Source organism: Danio rerio, chromosome 23 (genome assembly GCF_052040795.2).
Source record: "Danio rerio strain M-AB ecotype USA chromosome 23, GRCz13ab, whole genome shotgun sequence".
NCBI classification, from domain to species: Eukaryota; Metazoa; Chordata; class Actinopteri; order Cypriniformes; family Danionidae; genus Danio; species Danio rerio.
Genome location: NC_141043.1, coordinates 42189001 through 42195000, shown reverse-complemented (window position 1 = coordinate 42195000; position 6000 = coordinate 42189001). Strand labels below are relative to the sequence as shown.

At 38.6% G+C, this 6000-nt stretch overlaps 1 long non-coding RNA gene across 1 annotated transcript in view; it reads right to left on the bottom strand.

Moving 5' to 3' along the window:
- LOC141380553 (uncharacterized) overlaps nucleotides 1-6000 on the bottom strand; it is a 46374-nt gene that overhangs the window by 3366 nt on the left and 37008 nt on the right. The window contains exon 2 of the long non-coding RNA XR_015524093.1: nucleotides 1969-2093. This is a non-coding gene — a long non-coding RNA (uncharacterized LOC141380553). The remainder of the gene's footprint in view (nucleotides 1-1968; nucleotides 2094-6000) is intronic.

Genomic DNA, 6000 nt, shown 5'->3' with positions numbered 1-6000 from the left:
TGTCTGTCTGTCTGTCTGTCTGTCTGTCTGTCTGTCTGTCTGTCTGTCTGTCTGTCTGTCTGTCTGTCTGTCTGTCTGTCTGTCTGTCTGTCTGTCTGTCTGTCTGTCTGTCTGTCTGTCTGTCTATGTACAACAGATCTGTCTTGTTTTCGAATCTGATTGCCTGATAGCCATGCAATATTCTGCAATAACAGCACTCATACAGCCTCTTCACCCTTGTGTATTACTCCGCCCACATAGAATGGCAGCTCTTGGACAATATAATGTACTTGTAAGGCTTTTTTAGTCAAGAATGTATTTGTTTAGATCAGGGGTTTTCAAACTTTTAGGACACATGCCCCGTCAAGTTTATCCAATTTCACTCGCACCCCCCCACCCCACCCTCAGGCACCCCTTCCTCAAGCCAAAATTATAAATCATGTGCAAATATCATTCACATGTTACTTGCTGCGTTTAAAGTGTGTAGAACTAATTACATTGAAACATAAATACCTAACCAGTTACAATGTGATGGTGGAGCCCAGGCCCGGATTGGCTAATCGAGAGGTCCAGGAGAATTCCTGGTGGGCCGGTCCGTTTTTTGGCCACGAGGGCCGGTGTCCCTAGCCCCAGAATCTGTTGCTCTCAGCAGTCACAGTTTGTAAATTAATTAATTTATTTACTTGACCACAGTCTTCTTAATCATTATTTTACCGCAGCTCTGCTCTTTTTATCCATTTTCTCGCAGCCTCGTGAGCAAGATGCAGCCTGCAGGTTAATGATGACCAACCCAGGCTCATTCTGGAAACGTAGCCCCAACGACATTTCTGGAGACCACGAAATACGTCCCGGGAGGTACGTATTTGTGTAGTTTTTGTTTTCGCGAATCCGCCGTTTGCGCCAGCACTGTTCTCACGTAAAGCCGCTGGAGGCCGCTGTCGAGCGACCGTCTATCCGACTGACTGAATGACTAATCAATTGACTGGGCGGCCAGCCAATCGGTCGACCCACCCTGCTCCTCCTCCTTCCCTAAACCAAAGCAATGATTTACAAAAGCCGTCCAGAAAAAAGAAATTCCTTGTCTGATTTTGACCGCATTTTCGGATTTCACAGCATTCACGCCCGGTTATGAACTGTTTCGCTTTATTTTTTTGATTCTGTTTTTTTCTGGAACCATTTTTCCCCGGACTCGAACCCGGTCATCTCGGCCAGCTCCCCTCCGGGTCTCCGCTCCGCCGACGTAACTCAACGAGCTATCCGGACAAACTGGTTGCAGCGAGAAAGCCCTCCACACAGAGGTGAGCAATCAGCCGGCGAGCACAAAGATAAGTGGCGTCACACCGCCTCGTAGCGTTCGCTTGAAAAAACGAAATGCAGCCATACGTACTTCGGCCACGTAAATCACGGCCTCCAGAAAGGTCTGCGGGGCTTTTTCAGAATGAGCTTGGGTTGAAATTTTTGGTGGACAAAAATTCGGTGCATCACTAATATCAACACACTTTGTTGCACATTTCTGCTGTGTGATTGGCTCTTAGATCAATTTAGAGTAAAAAAGTCTAGAGCTTACATTGTTATTGACATCAATTTTATTGCGATTCGATATAATATTGTTTATTGGCCCAGCTCTACATTCGTATCAACCTTACATTTGCTATAAATCCATCCTACCTCTTTAAACAAGCAATTCAATCAATCACCCAAGATAATCAATTAAGTAGCCTGAACACTTTAAGTAACCTGAAGCGGCTTTAAACAGAGGCCCGCTGTGAGAGTCTGAAGACGAATCTTCCAGCAACTTCCGCTTCTCTTTTAACTCCACAAACCTGGAGCTTTCATATCCAGACTCACAGCAACTCAGGCAGAAAATTGATGTGAGCCATTGAAACGTTGACCCTTTGACTGACCATTTAGAGCCGCTTTATGGCCGTCGTTACAGCCGGACTAACAGTTCCAGAGTCTGATTGGTAAAAAGCGGATATTAAGACAAACCTGTAGGCCAAAAAAGCGCAGTCCATTCTTCCTCCAAGTGGGAGGTTTGAAGGCCGGAGCTGCTAATTAGCTTCAGGAAACGTGTTCACATGTGTCGACTGAAGGCCGGAGCGCAGATTTACACACTGAAACACACAGAAAAGGACATGAGCGTTTATCTTTAGATACTGGAGATCAAGACTTTTATTGTGGAGGCAATCAAAATTTAGGGGAGAGCAGGAATGAAAGAACTATTTTTCATAAAAACCTCAATTTTAAAAGATAATGTTTTAGCAGAACTATATATTTTCGCTTTGGTTACTAACTCACAGCAGTGGTCTATCAAAATCAGGTGCTATTTTGTATCAATGTAGAACAACTCTAATATAATTTCACTTTAAACACAAGTTGCACATTGTTACTTTTGACCCCATCAGCGGGGGATGAAAGTAACACACAAGTAACAACAATATTTGCTAAATCTACTGGCTTAATCTGGTTTATTTAAAAAATATCTGACTACGACCTTGTTAATGTTCGCTGCAAACATATGTTGTCCTTTATTTTTGTAAAAATATCATCTGTTTTAAAAGCAATGCAACAATGTAAAATGCTAAAATCTACTACAATTTTGGAATTTTTTTTATTATTATTGGCAATACGCATTAATAAAAAAACCCCATCTGAATTCAAACAGGGCGACGCAGTGGTTCAGTGGTAGCGCTGTCGCCTCATAGCAAAAAGGTCGCTGGTTCGAGCCTCAGCTGGTTCAGTTGGCATTTCTGTGTGGAGTTTACATGTTTACAAGCAGTCAGTGCTTTTTAAAACACTGTTGGTTGGGTTTAGGGAAGGGGGAGGGTGGGTTAGGCGATTGGTCAGTCAGTCAGTCATTCAGTCAGTCAGTCAGTCATTTAGTCAGTTGACAGCGACCTCTGGTGCATTACGCGAGAACAGCAGATGTGAATGGCTCTCGCAAGAGAAATTTGAGATCTGAAAAAGAGTACACAGCGACCTCTGGTGGATTCGCGAAAAAAAAAAACTGCAAAGAAACGTAGCGCCTAGGACGTAATTTGCTCTCTGCAGAAATGTATATAGGGTACGTAATCAGAATGAGCCTGGGTTGAATTTTTAAGTTCAAACTATTTTTTTCAATTGTCTATGGAAAAATTAACCTAATTAAGCCTTTAGCACCATGCATTTTAGAATTCTAAACATGAGCCATGTCTCATGTCAGAGGCTGCATCCTCCAAAGGATGCGTTTGAAGTACGCTGCATCATTGCAGCACGATGAAGGTTGTCTCATTTCCAAAAACATTTAAAGGCTCCTTCAAATGCAGTCTTCAAATGCATCCCTCGTTTCCCAGGTAATAAAGGATACAACTGGTGGATCCTTTGCTGCCTCAAACATCCCAAGATTCTTTGCGTGCTGATAAACAAACTGGTAAACAAACTAGTCCAGAATATCAGCCGCTATCCTCTACTTTACTCATATCAGAAGATAAACTCTACTGTTCTGTGACTTGTCTTAGAGTTCAAACTCATATATGATTTTATTTCCACCTAAACAAAAACAACAAAAAAAAAAACCTTAGGTCAGAAGTGCACTAAAATGTAACTTGAAATCAAATTAAGAAAGTGTGCTATGAGTAGACGGTCTGATCAACACAGAAATAACGTCTAATCATGCAATGTGAAAGTCAGGCCAATCATGTGAAAGTTAACATCTGAAAGTTAAGCCACAGCCAATGAAAACGCTTGTATGCTAATGGCTGAATTTTAATTTATATTAGTTTTATTTTGCTTGGATATCTAAACATATGTTAAAAAACTAAAAGAGGGTGAAATGTCTTACTAAAAAGGGATTTTATAGAAAGTTTAAGTTTTTATGTGTACATGTATGGATCAAAGGAATATATATTTCCAGCTTCTGTAAACTTTGTTTTGCCATCAGATCGCCTAAAATAAGTTTTAAAATCCCTGTGAATTTTTATTTTTTTACAAATGTTATTACTGCTTAATAACAGCAGCTGTTACGGTTGCCTGTTGAAGAGATCTGTCCTCTGTAGGCTAGATCATCTCATTTCAAAACGCACACTGGTGTGTTCATATTCATATTCATTATACAGGTCAATTTTACATTGTACTGTTACGCACTATTATGTTTTTCTTTTCTTTTTCATTATCTTATAACATATTTTAGCACATTTTTGTCTGTTTTATCTATTTTTTATTTTTATTTTTATTATTTGTTTTCATTTTCATACACTTGTCTCTTTTATTCTTGTTTATGTAAAGCACTTTGAATTGCCACTGTGTATAAAATGTGCTATAGAAATAAACTTGCCTTGCCTTGCTGTTTTTTGGGAGTATGCTGCAGTATTTTGCACAGTCGTTGTATTTGCACTGTCTGTATTTTGCACTGTCATTGTATTTGCACTACCTGTATTTTGTACTGTCTGCAGCCAGCACCTAAGCTTTTCACTCATCATAGCACACGTGCTGCTGATGACGCGACAATAAAAGGGATTTGATTTGATTTAATTTGGTGCCGCAAGTCGGCGGCTGTCCGTGGTGCACAGCTACGACTCAGGACACTGTTCATATTTCTGGCGTGCCACAGAGCGCCATCTGAATAGTTTCATTTTAAATAAAATGCAAATGTACACGTTTGATATGCGATACTTCAACTGCAACACACCATTTCAAGGTGCATCCAGTGTGCAACCCGCTTCAGGACACTGTTCATATTTGTGCACATTGTTGCATGGAAACATAGCTGTGAAAAATAACAGCAAGATTAGCACTAGAAATGACCCAGTTGAACTCTAATAGTGTTATTGTGAGGCCTGAAGTATACAGTAAAGTCAAAATTATTAATTTAATTAATTTATTTGATATATTTACCAAATGGTGTTTAATAAAGCAAGGAATTTTTCACAGTATTTCCTATAATATTTTTTTCTTTTTTAAATATTTCCCAAATGATGTTTAACTGAGCAAGGAAATTTTCACAGTATGTCTGATAATATTTTTTCTTCTGGAGAAAGTCTTATTTGTTTTATTTCAGCTAGAATAAAAGCAGCTTTACATTTTTTAAACACCATTTTAAGGTCAATATTATTATCCCCTTTAAGCTATATATATATATATATATATATATATATATATATATATATATATATATATATATATATATATATATATATATATATATATATATATATATATATATATATTTGATAATCTACAGAACAAACCATCATTATACAATAACTTGCCTAAATACCCTAACTTGCCTAATTAACCCGGTTAAGCCTTTAAATGTGACATTAAGCTGAATACTAGTGTCTTGGAAAAATATCTAGTCAAATAATATTTACTGTCATCATGGCAAAGATCAAATAAATCAGTTATTAGAAATGAGTTATTAAAACTATTATGATTAGAAATGTGTTGAAAAAATGTAAACAGAAATTGGGAAAAAAATATACAGGGGGGCTAATAATTCTGACTTCCGGTGTGAGGTGTTTTAGACAATCTGCTCTGTTTATCTCCCGCACTTATCACACAAAAGACGACTGTATGCAAGCAAACACAATGAGTGATTGAACGCATTCCTGCTGGGTGTTGAGTTACGAGCGGGCCCTGTTTAATAGATGAAATCTGGCTCTGCCTTCAGCATCTTGTCCATTAGGAAGAATTGGGGTGGCGTTTTGAGGGGAAATGGAGGAACGCCTATGAATGTTTTAGACAGGTGGAAATGGTCAAGAGAAGCTCGGGTGACTTTTGGACAGGTCGAATGTTCTCAAAGCGACTGCATAATTCACCACAGCACAAAGAATGACGACGAACGAGTGTCAAAACACGTGCATTCACACAAGGGAGTGCGCAAGGAGGAGATTCAAACACATTGAACGGGTGGATCAATATAATGAGAATAATAGGAGACATTAAAAGAAGAAAATAAAACAAGTGCATGCGGAAGTTACAATTTTATTCAACACATTTCTGAACATAATAGTTTTACTAACTCATTTCTAATAACTGATTTAT